This window comes from Dermacentor silvarum, chromosome 7, assembly GCF_013339745.2.
Source record: "Dermacentor silvarum isolate Dsil-2018 chromosome 7, BIME_Dsil_1.4, whole genome shotgun sequence".
Taxonomy (NCBI): Eukaryota; Metazoa; Arthropoda; class Arachnida; order Ixodida; family Ixodidae; genus Dermacentor; species Dermacentor silvarum.
This window is the reverse complement of record NC_051160.1, coordinates 135,819,514-135,843,030: the sequence shown is the minus strand read 5'-3', so window position 1 is coordinate 135,843,030 and position 23,517 is coordinate 135,819,514. Positions and strand designations below refer to the sequence as shown.

The 23,517-nt window shown below is 43.3% G+C and overlaps 1 protein-coding gene across 2 annotated transcripts in view; it reads left to right on the top strand.

Moving 5' to 3' along the window:
• LOC119458471 (3-oxoacyl-[acyl-carrier-protein] reductase FabG) overlaps window positions 1-23,517 on the top strand; it is a 463,543-nt gene that overhangs the window by 226,766 nt on the left and 213,260 nt on the right. The window lies entirely within an intron of this gene.

Here is a 23,517-nt window from a genome sequence, read left to right as displayed (position 1 = left end):
TTGATTATCAGCTCATGTAACAAAGTTTACACAGGGATCGAAGGGAGTTCAGAGATGTCGCTGCTAATGTCTGACTGTTTATTTTGATGGAATGATTAACCATAACAACACTGGATGTGTGCTTATTTGTGCACAAGTTGCTTCAGAGGGAAGGCGTAAGTTGTTATGCAAAGGCATAAAATCCCAATAAACGGTATTTGCGTAAAAAAAATTGAATAGGCACAGACTAATCTCTATCCCTTGTCATCGAGAAAGGGTGCTTTTTCATGAATTGATAGTGGGGGCTGGCTCGCACATGTGTTATTCATGTGGTGTGCATCACTGATTTCTCTTGTCAATTTGTCACCGTGGGCAAAAACAGAATAACGATCTTGATCCGGCCTGAAGCCCCATCGCTGCAATGCAGGGCCAAGTCGAACGAGCATACTGGTCTTTCGAGTGAAATATGGTTATCTTTGTGCACGTATTTAGTTGCCGGCCAGTCTGTCCTTTGTACATTTGAGCACATGTGAAAGGAATGCAGTACATTGCGTCTGACACACACTAGACAAATTCGATGGTATCTTTACCCAAACAAACCTCGCTTGCCTGCTCGCCTTTCTCAATTTACTTGTGGATTGTCATGCATATCCTGCCTACTTTATTTTCGCAGAAAATGTGTCTGCATAGCAGTCCACAAGGGAATTAAGAAACGCACCCAGGCAAGGTAGGCTTGCTACCACATTTGTCTTGTGCTCGTCAGGGGTAGCATAGTCTATTTCTCTGAACATGTGTGTATTTGGTCAAATATACATGGAACAGAAAGGATGGTGCCTCAACATGCGCCCGAGAGCACCATAATTCACTTAAGGGACAAGTATACGCGTCCCACTTGACGATGCATTGACACAAATGGTGCTGCGTGCCAGATATATATTTTTCATGTTTTGTTCACCTACGGCAAGTAATTGACCAACAATATCACTGAGGAATGCCACATAAAGAAAAAGCCGATAGATCCCACGCCCTGTGGGAATCGATGTTATGCGAAGCAGTGTGCGGCGAGCCTACCAAGTTAACGAAAAAGCCACGAGAGCACCAAGACGTAGGCGGCTCTTTCTGACCTACATGAGACGCATGTCATGGCATTCATGTCATGAGGCCTCAGGAGTTCCTTTAGCTACACCTAAGAGATCTTAAGGCGACAGCCTTGGTCATGCTCATGACCATCAACCATGACCTTCTACCATCAACCTTCAGCCTTTTCCTTCACTTAGTACCACATCCGAACCCATTCCATTTGTTTTCGAGTGTTAATCGTTTTCCACTGAGTCATTCTCACTTTTGCTGAGTCATGGTCATGACTATGACTTTTACCACAATACTTTAGTGTTTCCTTCACTTAGTGCCCAGCTCCACACCCATTTCAGTGGTTTTTGAGTATTAAGATGTTTTCGTTGAGTCATTGTCGTTTTGCTCACTCGTGGTAATGACTATGACTTCTACCATGATCCTTTAGTGTTTCCTTCACTTAGTACCCAAGTAAGAACCCATTTCAGTGGCTTTTCAGTGTCAATCTTGTTTTTCGCTGAGTCACGAGACGGCGCCACCAGAGGATGGGCTGTTCCGTCATGCACAGCTTCTGATTCGTTACGACGCTTTGCATACATCGCGCTCAAGAATCTGGGGCCGAATTCACAAAGCTTGTCGTTCGTAAGCACTGCTTGCCATTGGCCACAAGCCTTCGCTAATGATATGTCGAACACCAGGATTGGCTGACACCTGCTTCTACGAACAGTTTTAGCGTAAGAACGTGTTTGTAAATCGGGCTTCTGCTTTTTAATCGCTAACACGTCAATGCTAACACACCCCTGCTTCGACGGCATCCTGGCTGAGCCAGGATTCATTAGAGAGCTTCTCGGAAAGGCACAGAGAACAACTGTGGAATGCACATGCAATTCTTACAATTACGTTTCCCGCATAAAAAATGCATCAATGAAAACCTACTTTATCAAATGCAGATATCACTCAAACAATACACAAATATTGTGTAAAAAGACTGACTGCTTCATTTGTAAATGTCACAGAATGAACAATATATTGGATACAGCGAAATAAATTATTCAAAAATTATTGTTTACCGAATTTCTCATTTATTTAGTTTATATGAGTAATGGAAACCAACAGTGCAATTATTTTCGAATATTTAATTATTATTTATAAGTTTTTACTTCAGTTATTTCAATGTTACGGAAATAAAATTATTTCCATAACTAGGCAATTAGACGCATCCAGCTCTTTTTATTGCTGTGGAAACCGCTGTGTATAATTCAAACTGGAATAACTCAGAGAAAATCATGCCTTTATTTTAAACAATGTGACTTTTGGACTACATAAACTACAAAAAAAATCGCAAGCGATAGAAACTTCGACGTACTCGCTAGCGGCGTACAACCAACACAGCTGACAACAGCAGCAATGAGCGCTGGATCGACGGATGTTGGCGGCGGGGCTGCTGTCGCCATGGGCCGGCATCCAAACTTTCCACACTTGCCGCCTGGCGGAAATGCATGGCGCGTGCCGCCCGTGAACACACTACCCCCTTCTAGTATACTTTCCCGCTGCCAGGAACGCTGGAAATGCCCAACTCGTCGACTGATCAGGCAACTACCGCCATCTGTAGTAAATGATAATAGGTAGCTGAGGCTCGGCGTGGCCAGTCTAGAGGGGTTGTGGGCTCGGTGCTAAATGCACGTAAGCTCAAGATCAATTCACATGGTCGCGAAGGCGAGGATAAAATGCGGTTCCGTGTGATTGAAGGCAACTACATCTCGCGCGGCAAAACACTAGTTGAAGAAAATTATACATCACATACGTCAGCAATAGAAAGATGAAAAAAAGTACAGACAATCTCATTACAATATTAAAATGTGAAGTCACAGGCTGTTTGCTTTCTTTCGCGTATAACGGGAAGCATTATACCGGTGACCTTTGAGAATATTGCATGAATTCGGAAATATGGGTTCACGCAGATTTTGAACTAAGTACAACATGAATATGTGGTTAGTACCAACGCACATATTTTATTTCGGTGTTAAGATAACATCATCACTGCATTGAAACTCGCGAATAGACACAAAATTTCCGCGCGACTGGTCACTCGAGGCAATTTGCGTGTATTCACGGGCTTCTTTCACGCTCGGTAAAACTCTATCTCTTCAACGGAAACTGAGCGGCGAGTGCACAGCGCATACAAAGGTCAGAGCCGTGTGGAGATTGCTTTTAAGAGACGGTGCGGGCGACCGCCAAAACCGGGCAAAGTAAAAGCGCGGTTCTTGGCAGAGTAGAAGCTGCCCCCTCCCCCTCCCTCCTGCGCTGCCTTCCCGCTTTCTTGCTGTCGCGTGGGAGATTGAGTGGCCAGTTCGCCTTGCATCCGGTTGCAAGATACGCATTTGGTGCCGCGACACAGCGTCGTCCCGCCTCCCTCTCTCCCATAGCCCCACGGCCTTTCGCGCGACGGTCGCGTTTGCTTTGCGCCGTGCGTTCGCTCTCCGTGATAGTGCGCGCCCCCGCGCGCTTTAACTCGCGCATACGGCACGCGGCGACGATTTTATCGCCCTTGGACTTTATACGGAACCTGACGGCAACGGCAGAAATCCGGTTTAAGTGTCCATATAATTGCTATCGCAATAAAGCACTTTTATGTATAGATATTGAGCAACAGAAAGCTGTATTGGCAGTTTCTCATGTAGCTCTACAACTTTCTCATTTGCAGTTTTCATCTAAATATAATATTTTAAAACTTGAGTAATTATTTTTACTAATTATACGTAAATAATTGGAGTGCAAAAAATAATCCGAGTACCTCCAAGCGACTGCATACAACTTTATCTTGGTTCAGTCCAGCTATGTGGCATTTGCATATTTATACATCTTGGTGCACGATAGTTGGGACACCTTGTTTATATATATACTTAGCAAATGCTAAGAAATACTTAGCATTTAAAGGAATTGCTTGCTCTCCCGTCAACGACAGAAGATGTAATCATGAAATGGCTACCGGCAAAGTATATTGGTTGGAGATCATACTAGCGATTATCTTAAAATGGGTGTAGTGCCTTTTCGCAACGGCAAACCACACCACACCGCACCACACCGCAGTACGCCATACTGCGCACTGGTACATATGAACGCTGCCCATCTAGAAGAAGAAAACCGGCTGAAGGCGGCACGAAAGGCAGCGAAAGACGCCAGGGAGACAGAGTGCACTGCCCCGCTAGAAGAAGAAACGTGAATGAAGGAGGCACGACGCTGCTTGGTGTCATCTCTCGAGGCGAAGCAAAACACACGCCCCGGAACTCAAGGAGCGGTGGCGTTCAAAAGAGAACAGGAAACCCGGCCTCAGTGCAAAAAGATGACAATCAAGCGTATGGCGCCCTGTCCTTGCTATTTGAACGTCGCTATTGGAAATGACAAGTAAAGCTTCAGCGTACTAGAAGTTACAGCTTGAGTGATACTGTGAACAAACAGTAGGAAGAACTCGGAAGCAATATTTTTTGTAACCTGTTTTGGCAACTAACGTATGTAATGCTGTCCTACACAAAAGGTCGCGGGCTGGAGACCGGATTTTCTTAACTTTCGATTGGTTGCACGGATGATCTCGTTTTTTATCGCAACAATGACCGGATGTTCTCGTTTGAGTGCCCGGATAACGGCTCTAGCTTTGGGCTCAAGGTCACTTGAAGGCCACGAACAACTGGAGCTAAAAGCGCGCTTAAGCGAGGCGCAGCCAGTTTCGAACCTGCTAACTCGCGCTCTAGGTGTCAGTGATTTTGATCTGCCGTCGTTCAGAGTGATCGGCTATCGCTTCAAAGCGCGTGAAGCACCCAAAAGCCTGGTTTATACGTATATCTACCACAATAAATTCCGTGACCTTGTTGAGAAAACTGCGATATGGAAACAGCTTTTTTTTTAGATTTCATGAGATGCTGCTGAAACCGACTGAAAATTGAATCATTTAAGTTGATAAATCCCCGGGAATATACCAATCGCTGCAATAGTTTCATCGTAAATCGGTTTTTAGTGGCCAAAGAAGCCTCCAAAATTTGAACTTTTTCATAGACTCCCCTCCTTCGGCCGCAGTTTGGAACCTGTTTCCAGCCGAAAGTGATGGTACCGCTTACACGAGATGTCGGGCAAGCCGCGCAGAGCCAATTTGCACAGGAGTTTTTCAAAGAATTGTTTCGATGATGAGTTACGCGCAAAAAACGACGCTCTCCCATAGAAAACCAACTGTTTACAGAGGCGGTTGTAAGAGCGGCTGTTAAGCGATGACCCTAATTTCTGATGATGTTCCTCATGCCGTAGTTCTCACGCTGTCTTTGTTATACAATCTCCATCATTTCGAATCGTCATCACCATGTCATGCTGCTGCCGTCGTCATGAAACCAGGGTCATGGGTTACCTTGGCAAGGGAGTGCCATATCAAAGTTGGCCGATAAAGGAGACAGCCAATGTATATCGCATATAACAGAAGCAACGGAAATCTGAGAACGACCACGACGGATTTTCAATAAACATTACTTTAGCAATGTGTTGGGCCGCTAATTTGCACGAATGCTAATCGCATGACCATTTATAGTCATCTTCAGGTGGGTTCTGTCGTAATATTTTTAAAGAAATTATTGACAGTTACATGTAACAGCTTTTATAATGTCACAGGATTGGGTTCCCCAAATCAAGCCGCAATACACGAGCTGTGCTTTAACGAAAGCTTTGTGGCGCAAACTAAGTGACGGGAAACATAGGAGGGACCGGATAGGACGCCAGCCCAATTGTAAAAGCCAGCGTCTCCCAGTGCTTTCCAGTGTGAAACCACCGCATTTTTTTACACTGCACTGGGGACGCTGGCAAAGGCTGAGAGTCCCTGGGACACTGGTGAGATCGCTGGATAAGAGCCGGGTCACACTGGACGAGACGCTGGTTTCAGTGCTATGACGCTGGGAGTTCGCTGGCTTGTACTTGAAACTGCGCTAGTTTTGTTTGTGTTGCAGTGCTGAAGTATAGGCACCGCTGAATATTAGATGTTTGATACAATTATACGGGCAAGTACTAGTCTCCTGTTATAAATAGCGCTATAATGTGGGGTTATACATGTTGGTTTCGTGTCGGTGCAGCTTGGAATAAACGTGCGTGAGCTGCCCATGCAAATGCGACACTAAAGATCTCTTCCGTTTTCTGCATTTTCTCTTTGACTGCGCTGATAGCTGTATTCGGGATAAAAATTACGCAAATGCAGATAACGCCTCGTTTTCTAGTAGTTTGTACGCAACCGATGACTGCGAGTTGTCGTGGTGTTGTGGAGACGACATGAAACCCAGCAATCGTTCATACGCGCTCGAACGGACCTCAGGAAGCCTGCCGCTGAGTGGTATTATTGCACCGATAACAATACTGAGGCAACTCGTGGGCTTCTACTTTCCCTGGTGTACTAAAATGTTAGTTAAACGGTTCTGAGGCTCAAATACAAACAGTTTCGCATTCATCACGTACCCGCGCCGAGATCGTTCACTTCCAGCGAGGGTTAGGCCTACCGTACCAGCTGAGTCCATCTACACTTTATCGTACTGTCTGGGTTCTAAAATCAACAAGTCTAACCACGATAAATCACTCTGTATTTCAGCTTTCCCATCGGCGTTTTTAAACAGACCATTCTTCCGTGTCTGCAGTGTCAGCACAACAAGCGACGAGCGCCGATATGACGCGTTATAAAGATACGTATATGTGCAGACGCCGAAGGCTGCCAGTCGCACTAACCGAGCACTTCTCTGACGGAGATATGTGACTACACATACGTGTCTATTGAAATGCATTGTCGAACTAAGGAAATGTTGCACTTCCCTTGCGCGAAGAACAAGAAACGGCTGTCAAAATTGGCAGTAACAGCCCGTAGAGCATTCCGGGTCGGCGGTCTGTGCTATGTCTGTGCAAAACCATAGCCAAGAATTTAGGACATTTCGTTCAGTTTTCTTTTTATGCCACCACGTGGCGTATCGACCTTAAGGAATTTGTGTCTGCATAGCACAAATAATATGATGCTGCTGAAACCGCTATTTGTGCCCCCATGACACGCAACTAAAGAAAACACAATAAAAAGAAGACTGTCACTTCACCTCGGCACTTGGAAACGAGTGCGTCTATATATATCAGCGTTATTTCGAAGGCGGCCAGCTAATTGCTCTACTGACAATGAATCGACGGTTTTGCTAGAGACCTGGCCAGAAGGCTCGTCCGCATTCCGGAGAGATGTCTGGCCCAGATAACGGCTCCCGCGAAGCTTCCGTTGAATAGGTTTTTTTCTTGGGCAGACTTTTTATTTGTGCACCACTGTGACCACGGTCTTGCGTATACGTCAGGGTTCTTTCTATTCAAAGGGTTTCCTATAGAACTGGCGCGATCCATTGTTTAAGAGGAAGCTTTAGCTCGGGCCTATCTTCGATGCCGGACACTCCAATACATGTAAAACGCAGAAATGCTTTTATAAGAAAACCGCTCAACCAATTTGAATGAAATTAGTTGCATTTAAGAGAGAAAGTTAAATTGCCGAGACTGCAGCAAATAGAATTTTGTTTAGATGGTGCAATGTTTTACAAGAATGGCAGGATGTTGGTAAATTTGGAAAAAAATAGGAGCATGCAGTTTCCAAATCAGCAACTCAGCCATGAAAAACAAATATGGCATTTCTATAAACTGCACCCGTTGGAGCATCAAAAGCGAACAATTTTTTTTGCTATACCTTAAAACTTACACGAATTTGTTACAATGTTTAGAGTGTTTTGCAAATGCAAGATTCACAACTGAGTGGTGTATTTCAGGGTGGTGTATGATATATGTTTGCTGTCCGCTTTGAATTAGTAGGTGCAGTTTACAGAAATCCGATATTGTTTTTAGTTGCTGAGGTGCAGAGGTCTATACGTGAATTTTTCTTTTTTCGAAATTTTGCAATTCTATAAAGTTTTACGTAAAAAAAGTAGAAGGCCCCAATAATATATCCCTTTCTGATATAACTACACTTTAACTTTTTTTCTAAATTAAACATAACTCATCAGATTCGGTTGAGTGGTTGCTCTGAGAAACGATTGCCAATTTCCCGTGTCTTTCGATAGGAGCCCCCAAGCTCAATATTCCCCTTGGGTTGGAGCTTGAATAATATACTTGTTGGTAAGATATGTTTGTAAGCGTGCGACCGTGGCCTAATTGGCTAGAGCACCGGCGTACTGGGCAGAGGATATGTTTGTAAAGCGGCGTGGGAAGGAAGAGGAGAAAAGAAGGGAGAAGACAAGAATGTTATTCAGAAGCGTGTCTGGTTGTCTAAAAATTAATAAATGATGTGGTCGTCATACCACCTTCCGTTCCATCAGCATAATTTCTATTTCATTCCGCTATTATTGTGCTATCGTCAATCAATCGAGATTAGGCCACCGTCGTCATGGCATCATAATTGCGTCGCAATTATTTATCGCCATCACTTCGGAATCATCTCATCGTCGTCATGCCGCCGTAGTTATATGCCTTCGTCGTTCTATCGACATCATTCCTAACTCGTAATTCCATCGTCGTCACTGCATGCACCGTCGGCCTGCGGTCCTTGTTCTACCATCGTGAGGTGATATTGGCGAGCGATGGTCATAACAAAGCGGGTCAATCAGGGAGACAGTGCATGGCCGCATATTAGGGGAAACACTACGGATTCTAAATAAAGGTGTCTTAGCTAACACGATGTGTCGCTTCTTGCTCGCTACATTGTGTGAATGTTAATCGCATTAACTTCGATAGTCATCTTGACATGAGTTCTGCCAGAATTCTTTCGTCTTGGCGACACTAAAAAAACAGTGGTTCACATTGTTTCCATCTTATTAACACCTCGAATTCCTTGAGGTGAACGTGCTCAGGCGTATGACGGACTATCCGAAGTTTGATGGCGGTAGTGGTGTGATTTCGACCGCGGCACCAGGGGATGCGCATTGGGATGGGTGGCTATAGCGGCGAAAGGCAAACTTCAAGAGTTGCTAGACATCACAAAGTCGAACCAAACTGACAAAGAGTTAGAAAAATATATGCATTGCAATCGCGTTAAAGAAATTGGAAACTATGGGATTGGTCCCAGGTATCCAAGCTATCCTTAACGGGAGTCTATGATACGAATTTCGGTACAGCTGGTTACATTGTTCTAGAGCGGAAGACGTGCCTAGAGGCAGAGGCTGCAATATTTTGTTGCTGCACAAAAATATGTAGATTTTGGGCGTGATCATTTTAATGTAACACAAATAAGTTTTCAAGAAGTTCTTAGAGTACTTTGATAAAATTGTAGCAAATAAATTCTGAAAAGCTCATTTACAACTCTTTTGTGTGTTAAGGCATAGGGCAACTCACTACTGGTTTCAATTATTTTTCTTCGTTATAATTTCAAGCAAGTTCAATATTATGCCGTAGTTTATTCCACAAATAGCCCAACTAATTACATTGACACTTTCAAGTGTCCATTGTTCTTAGATAAATGCTTTAGGTGTATGCGGATGCTGCAAACTTTCTCAACATTGGTGAGATGGATGTGAAAAACGAAACAGAAATTCAGAACATTGTATTGTCTGAGTAAATTTTTATTTTGAATGCTATTTCCACTCGTTAAGTGGCTCAACCCTCGTTTTCGAAGCCTTGCATATGTTTTTTGTAGCACTAGGTGCGTTGTCTGCGAGTTTACGTGTATAAACAAGCAGGTCCTATTTTAATCTGGCTAAGAAAAAAAAACTATGTTGCCTACATTGTACATGTACTGTACCAAAATACAAGTAGACAGAGTCTAAGTTTGCATATATTTCGAAATAAGGATGCCTAAATTGTCTACTGAAAAACTGACATCATTATTATGAAGCCGTATAAAGCAATAAACATGCCATGTTCCGTGTGAAAATATGATGAGCGTTAACCTTGCGGGTCAACAATTTCTGTTTAATGAAAAAAGATTCTAGTGGCCGTGTGTTCTGGTATTCCTGAAAGCCAGTAGAGAGCGTATTTAAATTTACATTCGCGCCAAAATTATTGGCTCCAGTTCCAGTGTTGTCATTGTACCTGACGGCCATAATCACAGCTTTGTGGTTGCTAAAGTGTACAGTCAAAGGGTCTTTGAGAAGCATGCGCACGTCACAGTTTCGGGTAAAGGCGAGATCAATGCAACTTCCGTGAAGCTGTGGTCCTCCAAGTCGCGCTTGAAACGGGCGTCCGGCTGCGTAAACTGCCGAGCGCGCACCGCCGCTTGCGTGGCGCGATCGAGAGCGCGAGCGGCAGCGGGATCAGCCTGTCGTCGTTGCCGCTTTGACTCGGCCTCGCGCCGCTTCACTCGAGGATCGGCGGCTCGCCGTTGAAGTTTCTCCGCCGCGTCTCGAACACGAACTTCAGCGTTCTCGGCTCGCCGTTGACGTCTCACAGCGGCATATCGAGCCCACATTTCCGGATCTTCGGCTCGGCGTTGGCGTTTCGCAGCGGCTTCCCGAGCACGGAGTTCGGTATCGGCAGCTGAGTACGCAATTAGTACGGTGCTGAAAATACCGCAGTTAGATGCCCCGCGTGGTTGCCTACAAACGCCTCATTGACACTTTGATAATTAGGACAGTACTTCTTGAGTTAGATAAATAATTACAATTAATTATTTAATTATCAGTAACGAAAAAATTACTGGCGGCTACTAGATTGTACTGGAAACAATACGCACTAGGTTTGCTTCGCGTAACACCGTTGCGCTTTTTTTAAATCAGTGCTGCGTGATAGCTGGGACACCCTGTATAAAATAATAGGTCCTGAGCCAAACGATGGCTTACCGATTGGTGCGTCCGAGAGCCGCTAAGTTGCTGCATGCAACTTGGGAAAAAATGCAAGCACACTTTATTTACCCGCAAGAAATTGCTGGATCACTTTAAACTTCATTGCAAAGTCCAAGCTGGCTCTTTTCTTTGCACTTGCAGGGGATAGGCATTCGAATTACACGAATAGGCACTCAACCCACACGACGACGCCTCTAAAAAGCCAATGGAAAAAATGTTCACGTTCGAGGTAGCATGCGGGCCAGCCGAACAGCTCGACGGGGCTCAACTGACTGCACATTCTCTTGTCCTAGGTGCCAGAATACCTCAAAGTGCACAAAAAAGTATACTATGAGGTCTTCTGCGTGGCGCCCCGTTCGATATATTGAATGTGCTGGTGAACGGGCATTCTATATACACGTGCGCCAGCCCGTTACATTTGCATATTTTCAAGCGGATTTTACAAGTGTTCGATATACAGAATAATTCATTATAAGTTGATTTATTATATCCGGGTCTGACTGTATACCTGTCACAACATATATCGCATCGTATTGATCAGCGGTACAAAGTACGTATCAGATTTAGTCACATTAACTTCCTTACGCTCTTTCTGGCCTCGCCCAGGTCTTGAATGGAATCAACTCCCGAAAGAAATCCTAAAGAGCACTAATAAACGGAAGTTTCATGCAACATCAACTAGCGTATGCGTTGTGTAGTCTGAATTTGTTAATTACTTACTATGTTCTTTTTTATATCTTTGTAATATCAGGTAATATAGTATAATTGTAAAGCTGCCTTCCTGGTGCCCACTGAAGTTTTTTACACTTACCACCAGCTAAAATTATATGATTAGAAAGTTGCTTTTAATCATTGCAGTATTTGTTTAGCCTGCTAAACCCACTACCTTCCGTGATGCCTTCGAGCGCTGATGGCGCAAAGAAATAAATTATTAAACTGTAAAAAGTATTTCATGGATAAGGGTCGGTCACCTCCGGCAATGTTTCATCATCATCATCACTATCAGCCTATTTTTATGTCCATGGCAGGACGAAGGCCTCTCCCAGCTATCTCCAAAAACCCCTGTCCAGCGATCTATGAAATTTGTGAATTATTTAAAGCTACATAGTTTAACACTACATAACTAAACTAAGTTATTCCTTCCGAAATAACTAGTCAGTTATCGCTCTTAGCAGCTTATTTTGTCTGTGCATGAAAGTCTCTCGTCTTATTTGCTCAAATGACAACCTAATAAATGAGCTCTTGAAACTTATATCGCTATGTTAAATAAGTTGCTATGTATTTTTGGACTCACACGGTAAAAAAGTGCATTGTTTTATAAATAAGTGGATGAAATTGCTGCGAAAAGACAAGCCTTTCAATACATGCCTGTCGGGAAGTTTATGCAAAGAAATGATTATGCATTATTACGTTCTCAAATGTCGACGGCAATTCTCCTACATGTGGAGAAGCCAGTTTAACTTTTAAATGATTCACAATTCGACTTAGTGATCTTTCGACCATATATTTGATAGAGAGAAATGTGCTTGACCAATAGGAACAGATGTTGGAGGACAAAATTCTTATGAAATTTTGCTAAATAAACTGTGCTTACCATCTGAACATCATATTTCCACCCTGGAACAGATATAGGAAATTTAAATGAATCACATGCAACAAAGTTTGCATTGCGAGTATTATGAAGTACAGTTTCCGTTTTCTTTCTTGCAATTTAGGATTTATGACAGCTGATGTAATGGCTTCAATTTCCTGTTTTATGTTTAGTCTACTGACATTGCACAAACAATATTTTTGTCATAATACGGAATACAGGCAGCAGAGTGCTGCTTATAAACACGTCGGTATAATGAGGTGTAATTTGTGGATACATTTCTCGCTATGGGTACTATAGGAGCCCCTTTCTAACAAATATGTGTCTTGGGTCTGAGCGCTTGTGCTGAAAGTGGACTGGTTGTCCGCGCTTTCCGTGAGGCTACCGAAGTGACTGTGAAAGCCTTTCGCTGTTTAAAGGTTTACGCCTTTCTTTGCCAAGCGCCTGAGATAAACCCAAAGAATGCGCTCGTCCGGAACCAGAAAGGTCGCAAGCATCATGCCAAGGTCGGGATTACCCTTCTACGAGTTAGTAGCGTCCATGAGGAAAAAATAAAACTCGGGGAGTCACAATCCATTTTTAATGACGGGCTGTCGCTCTTATCGTTATCACAAATGACGACTTGCACCAACGTACCACGCTTTGTCGGGAAGCTGTGATGATTCATTCTTTAGAAAGGGTGTTTGGTTTTGTTCCTTAACGTAACTTACGTCATTGGGGCAGATTTAAATATATAAAGGGCATGAGTCAGGCGGTGGTACCTAAGTGATATGAACGCCTGACAAAGATGGACTTGTACAGTCACTTTTATTGGAAGCGCTCATAGCGTTGCAATTTAAACCCCAATAGAACTTCGTACACGGTATTTTTCTTAACACCTTAACAGAAGGCTAATCAATCCTGATATTATTAAACTTATCACTTTTTATCAGACACTCTCAGATGACTTTGTATATTTATAAACGAAATGCTCTGTAATTTCCACCGTGACCTAACGTAGGTACGTTGGTGTACTTCATGTAATAATCCCAGTCAGCCTACCCACATATACCGCATTACTAATCACATCTACGATGGCCTCGGCTACATCCCAAGAAGCAATTGCCTACCTCTTCTCATTGCTAAAGACTCGGTAGGCGTAGGACCGGTTAAAATTCGAATAGCCCCTTCAGTCACGAATTATGATAGACTTTCGATAAATGTGTGAAATTTACAAATATTTATGCCAAGGTACTGCATGCTCCATTGAAAGCAAATCTAGGTAGTGGAAGGACTCCTTGTGCATATTATGATGACTCATTATAATTATAGAGTTATCGAATATCTGCTTAGTGATCAGTCAGTCATACTACGTTTCTTCATAAAATAAATTAAGTAAACCGCTCGAATTACAAACACAATTTAATTATTCGGTGCAAGCATTACTAGAAAGGAAAAAAAGTTATTTCACAGCTGCTACCAAACCGCTTCACGTCGAACAGCCCGTCAAACACGGTAGTGCCTTCACCAAAGCGGTCGTCTATAGTGACACATTGCACTCAGAAATAAAATGGAGGTGCGTTAGGTAAGCGGAATTTTCGAGTTACTATAAGCTTAATGTTCGCGATCTATTCCATGACACCACTGCAGAGAAATTGCGAAAATAAGTCGCGTACACAAATGTGTACGCCGTGACTGAAGGGGATAGGAATGCGCAGTGTGGAATTAGTATGGAACCTTCAGCGTTATAGAACGTGCGCACTACACTCGAGTTTGTCCAGAATCAGACAGTAACATTCATTTACTCTGACTATTCATTCATCACCAGTGTTAGTAAACAAAAAGCATGCTGAGGTTCGATCGCTAGGTTTGCATCGTGAAGTCGCCTCACCTTGCACAAGTTGTACAATTCTACGCTCCAATATTCGATCATCATGAGCTCGGCGCTTGTCATCACGTATAAGCTAAAAAGCAGCCTCGCCTTCAGAACCTATAGCCAACGTCAAAATCTTTGGGACGCCGTAAGCTGAAAAAATATTTATATTTCTACGCCTTTTGCACGCATCTTGGTATTCGGATTTACAGCGTATACTGGTCTAGAGTAAACAAAAGTTTTGCATAGTTTTACTGGCTGCGGGCTTAGCTGGGTTGAAAATGAAATTATTCGCAGAACCTCGGCCGCGTAAACTTTTGATGGCGACTGTGCCATTGAACACCTATATTTTCTTTTATTCTGCGCATATTTTTTTAATGAATGGCCTCCCAGCCAACGTCATGCAGTGCTTACACCTGGTTAATTTTCAGGACAGCCATCCCATACATGATGTATTAAGTATAAGAATGTGAACTATTATGTAGTACGTCATTATTATCACCAGTGAGGTGTAATACATGTGTAAACAAATAAAGGATAATACCATTGCCTATGAAATTTCGCTAAAATCTCAGGACTACTTCAAAACTTTGCCTGTTTTTCTTGCATACGACCATAAGCTTTCTAGGAAACTGAAAGGGCGAAATTCAAGGGTGAAATGGACATGTCGTGTGGCACCATGGCAGAAAAGGGAAGGTTTGGCTTAGTGGGACCATATGAAAGGTTCAGCTGCTATTGTGCTACTCATGCACAACTAACAACACTTTTATAGTTTATTTACAAGCAGTAGACAAAATCATAAATGGTGTCAGTGGACGCTGGCGTGATCATGACAAAACCACCGTACCGATATGGGTCATAAACGATTGTAATAAGGAAACATTTCTGCAAGCCCTCACGGTCTTCGCTCATGTTTCTTCAACTGTTTTAAACACGTTAATTTTAGGGAAGGAGAATTTTCTCTTCTTGTTGCGCTACAGCGCACGCGATCGCGGGATCGAATCCCGGCCGCGGCGGCCACATTTTGATGGAGGCGAAATGCAAAAAAACGTCCATGTGTTTGCGCTGTGTAGTGCACGTTAAAGAACCCCAGATGGTCAAAATTAATCCGGAACCCTCCACTACGGAGTGCCTCATCATCAGAACTGCTTTTGGCACAAAAACCCCAGAAGAAGAAGGAGAATATTCTGACAGAATTACAGAAGAATTGCGCCAGTAATTATATCATGGTGCTGCGACCTGATTAATCAATAGACTCAATTAAGAACAGACGAGTAGAATGCTATAGCAACTTTTGTGATTGTAGCCGAAAACAAAGTCTTCTTGCACAAATTTGTGGGCATAACTCAAAAAGGGTGTGGTCTGTGATTGGAATCCTTCTCTATTTTTACACGACAGGCTACATTAACACGTCCCGGTGTCTTTTCGCATAATGTTCAATACTCCTCTGCGTGCGTCGTGGTAAAAGGATATGATGACCTTTAGTATTTCTGGAATTTCTTGAAGGTATATGGGAATATTTCAAATGATAAGACACATGCGCTGCACATTGAAGATAGAATGTTAATGTTTCGAGGTACCGGTTTGTATTAGGCTAACAAGATCTTGCAATAATTCGGAGAGCCTTCATTTGCACCGAAGATCAGGTACGCAAAAATTCTGCTATGATATAATGAAATATACTCAATCAAATAGCTTCTTTTAGTTGCACACACTAGACACTATTTATTTTTGTGGTACGTTTCAAGCTGCCCAACAGTCACACAGACACGCCTTTCGCATGACATAGCTGAAGAGGCAAAAATATTTCTTACTAATGTCTTCATAAACATTCGCCTTAAGAAAAAATTAACTTTCAAAACACGCTACCTGGGTTTTTTGTCTAAAATACATTACACCTAAAGTGCAAATAAAGTTTGGAAGCACGTTTGCATGTTCACGAAACCAGCCAGCTATATTTTTAAGAAGACGTGGGTACAGTAGAAACGAAACAAGAACCGTAACTAAATGACCTGCATTTTGAAATATGTCATCTGGCGGAAAACCGCCAAACTAAGAAGCGACAAATTGATAAAAAAGAAGCACGGCGCTTCTGGCTTCGAACCTGCGAAGTCATTAGAGCGGTATCGGTTATCTTGATTTGTGGTCGCGCGGAACGCTTGGCTATCGCTTCAGCAAGCGGCTGTAGGCGAAAACTAGGTTTATATATCTACCACAATAAATTCAACGACCTTGTTATGAAAACTGCGATTTTAGAACGACTTTTTTGCCATTTCAAGAGCTGCTGCTGCAACTAGCTCAAAGCTGAGTCATTGAAGTTTATAATTCCTCTGGAATACGTCGATCGATGCAATGGGTTAATAGAAAATTGCTTTGTACTGGCCAAAAAAGACTCCAATATTTGGCCTTTTCCATAGACTCCCATACTTCAAACTTCGTCCGCAATTTGGAACGGGTTTTCTGCCGCAAGTAATGGTACCGCTTGCATGAGATGTTGGGCTAAGCCTAAAGCCTATTTCCACGGGAATAATTTGAAAGATGGCTTCTATGATTAGTTATCTGCGAAAAAGGACGCTCTCCCATAGAAAACGCGCATGTTTGCAGAGGCGGCCGCTAGAGGCGCTGTTCGGCGATGTCCCAAATTCCTGGTAATGAAATGCGTCTGTGCGTTGACATGGAAAAATATACATCCCTCAGCACTAACCGTCGTGGCGTAGTGGCAAGGTACTGTGCTTGGGATGTGTAGGTTAGAGGATCGAAACAGTGGTTGTACTTTTTGTTTCCTTTTTATTATAAGCATGAAAATGCTCTATGTTGCTTTTTGTACTTAAAAATATATATACGGTAGCCAGGCACCGTGTATTTCTCGCTCTAGAGCTGCATTCCCCACAAGTACCCGGCGCCTTGCGCCTCCAAGTATGCCGCGCCTTGCCAGCGTCCCAGCATCCAGCGCGTGACACTGGGCCCATAATCAGGCATGGCACTGGGCATTGGATACTGGATACTGGGTTTCGCAATAGGGAGTCTTTTAACTCTCATTTCATCCTGTCACTCTTGTGTTTCGTGGCACTTACTTTGGGCCACAAATGTTATGGTAAAGCCATGCACCAATTTGTCCAACATTACGCGTATACTCTGCCATGGGTCGTGCGCATGTTTAAGCCTGGACCTATTTCCCGGATACACTAATTATTTCGCCGAGTGAAGCCCTACTTTCAGCGCATGTTTTTCAACAAAGGTGAAATAAAGACATCGCAATGCACAGCATTTCCGGCCATTATGGGGGATAACTGCGAGGCGGCCTAAATAGAACATTTTTTGCTCGCAAAAAAAAACAAGGACCAAGAAAAGACGACACAAGGACGAGCGCTCGTCCTTGTGTAGCCTTTTCTTAGTGCTTGTTTATTTGTGCCCTCAACATTAAAAAAAATCATTATGGGGGAGCACAGTGGTCATGACTTGTGGAAAGTTTTGGAACATCATAAAGAAAATTGTCGTTCTCGAAAAGAAAACTTGGTGTGGAAGTCTCCAAATGATTTTTCTCTTATCCACCAGGTGCCACTTGTATTGCTTCGTTTATTTCCGTATACTCTATATAAAGAGATCGCGTTCTGCTGCATTCTATACACTCGGAGCTATAGGCACTACAACGACTCGCCACTTCTGTAAGTCGACAAACTTATAGTGCTGTTCCCAAATGCATTATTGAACTGAACCATTCTCGAGACGAAGTTCTTATTAATCTAAGCAGTAAGACAAGTGTACCTGAATGTTTCAAAGGACGGGTTTACACCCTGCAAGCCCTATAGTTTTCTGTGCAACTAGGTTGTCTTTATATTTGCTTTCTTGGAGGGGGGGGGTAGCCAAAGCAGAAACAAGTATTTGCACTTATTCCCACCCAAGAGTATGTATAAAATCATAATGAAATAGAAGAAATAGTTGTAAATGTAACCAGCCATGAGGACCCTTAGCGGCTAACTAGGGGGCATGTGCTTTCAATGTCCCATAGAGGTTGCCATCGCTGGTACAATCGTGGCAGCAATTTATTTCGAAACTTGCGGTACACATAAACCGGGAAATTGTCATGCACCTTATTGTAGCTCAAATTAACCGTGGAAAGCCGTTAAGCGTTCCAGGGAAATAACATTTTGCTGTGTGAGATAAAGACATAAATCTGGAAGAAAGAAAACCTACGAAGAATTTCCATTCCTTCGTGGCACTCTCTTGTGGATGACAATTTACCCATTCATGAAACTTTCCCCGCCTTGAATACGTTTTTAAAACTGATTTCTTGGATCGGAAGATATTTATTGGCATATTATATACAGAAAATTGCGCTCGGTGCAAGATGTGCATCTTTTTCTTATAACTTCACTTGTAAATTGGACAGGAACGAAAATGGCAGCTTGTATTTGATGGGTAATGGTTAGCTTTCAAAAAATAAAGACTTCATACCGAGCTTTTAAAAGTTTAAGTACAATTCTTCATCAAATTTGTGCGACGTCAGGTGTATTGGGCTGTGGGGCAAGCCTTTATTACTGTTTTATAGTTGAAAAGAGAACGACACGTACAGTAAAACTGAGAACTACGAAACAGCATGAACAACTTCATGTAGGCTTAAGCCATTTTCGCGGCCCCGAACAATTATATTTCACTTCACTTGGCATGCGGATCGACCCCGGCGGCGTTTAAGCACTCGCTTCAACACGTGATTTCGTGGCAAAGAGAGAACTTCGAAGGGTGTATCATTGTTTTACACTCTACTTTTGCATGTAGGCTCACCTGTCTGTAACACACATTGGAGATTTACGTGTCGAATAATGAAAGCGTTTAGGAGTGCTGAAATCATTGTCGTGAAGCCCACGTGACAATGAGCATACAGCAATGAACCGGGCCTTGGTTGCCAAGTTTATGAATATCAGGTAGTATAGTAACAAGTAATTTCCTCATTGATCAGTGCATTGAGCTGCGCTATGTCTCACTGGTGCAGCAGAGCAATAATCGTAGGAATTTGTGTATGCGAAGAGTAGTCTGATGCACTGCGTGTACGGACAAAAGATGTGCACGCCCAGGAAGACAAGTCGTCCACACCGATTCAGAGGGCTGTCTCTTTCGAAAACTTGGGAAGTAGCACGACATTCTACACGTATGTTCCTTAGCTTTATGCGCTGCATATTCGCCCTTGAATGGTGAGGTTGTATATGAGCTGGCTAATCTAAGGCTTAAATCACCTGTTATAAGCGTTCGCATCACGCGTGGCCGTCTAACTTCACTTCACATATGGGTATAAGCCGACGGCGTTTAAGCGCTGCCTCAGACACGTGATTTCGTACGAAATACAGAACTGCGATTGGAGATCATTGGTGCATCACGCTATTGACTCCTGGATCTTTTGTACTTTGAATGAAAATGACTGCACATACGAAGGAAGTGCGTGCGCAAATATACGTTCACATCCCGCTTCCAATACCGCCATAAATTAGGTGATTAAATCAAGAGTTACCGACACAGCAGTGAAGTGCTGGAAACCTGGGATCTGTTTTAGTTTTTTCATTACGCGGTCATCGTTGTTGTTGCCGTCATCGTCATGTCGTCTAGTGTTCATGGTGTCGTCGCCAGGCCATCTGTATCTTAATATGGGGAAAGATACGGGGAAATAAAACACGTCAACAATTACGGCCGCTGTGGACCAAACCCGCGGCAAAGTGCTTTTGGGAGCCGCGTGCTGAGCCTTAGCGCACGAGGAGCACTTGGACATTGGTGCGGGTTTTTTTCTACCTGCTATACTGTGAGAGTGTCGGGGTGTGTGACTGAATTCCAAGGGCACATCAAGCACTATTTTAACGGACGTAGAAGACATATTGGACATCTCATAGAAGGTAGAATCATTACTAGCAAAGCAAACAAACCGGAGAAAAGTGTCTACTGTGACCACCAGCGCCTGTCGCTGTAAATGCACTCATGACCGGAAAGGTCGCTGAATTTCACCCTTTTCACTCGTTCGTCTCGCGTTATGCGGATCTTCCTTTTGTCCACATTCACTTTGTTGCAGCGCTTAAGGTCTCAGTTAGCTGCATTGATGGGCACCGTGTGCCGTTCTTCATGTTTTCCAATTATTATGTGAAATGTGACTTGAGCTTTACAAGCGTTCAAAGCAGCTGATTCTCATGCCGTAATAAAACATCGTGCAGACATTTATGCAGGCGTGCCGAAATTCCCGTGGTTTTAATAGCTGGAAAAATGGTCTCATGGAGAGTTTTATGAAGCAATCGAACTGGAAGCCAGAGTGCTTTTTTCCTCGAGCAAGTTGACATATTCAATGTCTGTGATAGTGTCCGTTGCTGAAAGAGGGCAGTAAAAACCAGTAGTATTATCACTATACATTTCCTGTTGTATACATAATCAGCATATGTATTGTTGTACTAGGTCAGACAGAAGCATAGCTTTATTAGCTTGAAGACCTTTTTCTGAATAGCCAGAGAATGCTCCGTTCCGAAAGGAATAGAAGACGGCTTGCCGCCAAACGCTCTGATATTGGCTACTCGGGCCTGCCGGAAGAATGAGTTTACTTGCGTATCATAAAAAAATGTTGCATAGTAGAAACCAAGGTCCATCCAAAAAGGCCGCGAAGCTTGGAACAAATAGCGTGTCAAAACCTATCCCCAGAGATATCAGTTAGTGGTGCACAATTGAAGCGCGACTAGGTGAGGGGGGGGGGGGGACAACCATTGAAACCAGGAAACCTTTGTGAAAAAAAATGTTCGAAAATTTTTATACAGAATACTGTAATACGAGTAATTATTCCGTTTCAAATATTTTTGCTGCTCTAGAAGAACGAATGTTAATATTGTTTCTATTTCGCAATTTATTAGTTAGTTCTTGGTGACCCCTACCAAGCAGTGATTCTGGCGCAAGACTTGACAAGACTGTGCAAACCAGCTATTATGTAGTGCGGAATGGCGTTGCTCACTTGAACGCGGCGGTTTCATCCAGTTTTTTTTTTTCCTTGCGTGCGTGTTCAAAGTGTGGCGCGCGCTTTATTTCAAATATTGCATTAAGCATGGCTTTCATTGGCGAAAGGCGTGAGTGCAGGTTTTTTGTTATCGTGCAAGTTCACGGGGGCTACGGCATCCGACGCGCTGTGTCTCGTCGTGACGATAAATGTGGAACGCTCCGCGCAGAAACTTCGGGCTATGTTCGTTCACTCTCCATAACACAGACTCTGAGTGTCCGACGGGAAGCAAAATTAGTAAGTCAAGTGCTTTCTAAATGATAATGTGGGGCAATGTTGTCTTGTCTGATTACTGTTGGATATGAATACATGGTATCGCCCGGAATTGCGAATGATGATGTGAAAAGGTTTCACATATGTTGCTATACATTACGACTCTGTGCTTGTCATAGCACTTTTCATCCATTGAAACAAGTGTTGTTTGGTCAATGATATTGCTGGCATAATTCTAGACGAATAAACGTGAAGTTGCTTCTGAAACCTCTGTGGCACTATCATTTATTTCCATCCAATTCGCTCACCTTCCTCTTTTAAAGAACCTACTGGAGCAATTTCCGTGAATAAAAGCCTAATTATGATCGCATTAAGACACACGCCACTCCTATAATTTATTGACACGCTGGCGCTTAATTCAGCTGAGGCGAGTTGCAAGCTCGCCTCAGCCTCAAAAGAAAAATAGCTGGTGGCGTAGCGGTCGAAATGCCGGACGCTGAAGAAATTCAAACATTTACGCCAAGCACCATAGAATCTTGACGTCACTGCCATTTCCGGTTATGCAGTCTCTTTTTATTTTTTATTTTTTGCTTGATGTTAGTTGTCCCCCCGATACCTAGATGGCGACGGTTGCCACGAGCCGCTATTTTCTTGACATGTGGGCTTCTATGGAAGCTACGCTAAATATACCTTGGTAGAAACAATGCTCTCGATCACTTTCCGCCACATATAAGACATCGCTCTGCCAAATCGATTTCACTGAAGATCCGTTTTATCGGCTTTTTTAGACTTGCGTTGCACATTCCGTTGAATTTCGACCAGCCGCCGCAAGCTAAGCAAGAGAAAGCGGACCAAACGCTGACGGCACCGTTCAACTCGACCGGTTATCTACTTTCACTGCGCTAGCTCGGCTCCACCGAAACCCTCACTCGCCGGCGTGATCCTCGAATCTACTCAGTCCATCAGATAATAAAGACCAGTCAAGGTAGGCAATGCTATTCACTTTGAAAGCAAACAAAATTTACCTCTTGTAAACGAAGAGAGCGTTTGTTGGGCTGGGCAAACAGCGCTGCGAGTGACCGCATGATGCTTGTGTTGAGTGGTTACGGAAATTTGACGTGCAAAGATTGGAATAAAAACAGATTTGAAAAACAATTATGGGGTTTTACGTGCCAAAACCACAATCTCACTATGAGGCACGCCACACTGGGGGACTCCGGAATAATTTGGACCACATGGAATTCTTTATAGTGCACCTAAATTTAAGCACACGGGTGTTTTCGCATTTTGCCTCAATTGAAATGCGGCCGCCGTAGCCGGGATTTGATCCCGCGATACCATGCTTAGCAGCCCAACACCACAGCACTAATTAACCATGGCGGGTAAAAACAGATTGGAATAGTTTTACGTTACAGGGCCCCAGATCTTGAATAAGGAGCATGAATCCACGAAAAGTAACAAGAAAGGCATCTCGCTTTAATCATCATCATTATCACCAGCCTTTATTTTTATGTCCACTGCAGGGCGAAAGCTTTGCTTGCGATCTCAGCTTACACTTGTATTGCATAGCTGATCCCAAATTGCGCCTACGGGTTTCCTAATTTCATCACACGCCCCCCGAATTTTATGCTGTGCTTGACTGCGTTTCCCTCCCCTTGGCACCCCTTCTGTAACTCTAATTGGCCGCCTAATTTATATCAGGAGCTAAATATTTTGTTTTTGTAGAGGGAGATACTTCGTGCAAACCTCCTCAATTTCCAAGCAAACTTTATGCGATTTTGCTACGCGGCTAATTCTTGAACCTAGTAGTATTTTCTTGAAAAACAGGCCCGTCTGGTGTGGCATATTGGGGACGCACATAAATTAATATGGCAAGATCTCGAATTTACTTTGTCACCGCAAGCGCATCTGGAAGATTTGATCACACCTGTAGATTCCGGAAGGACACAAGCGACGCTTATTTGATAAGACCGCCACTGACCATAGTTGTTGC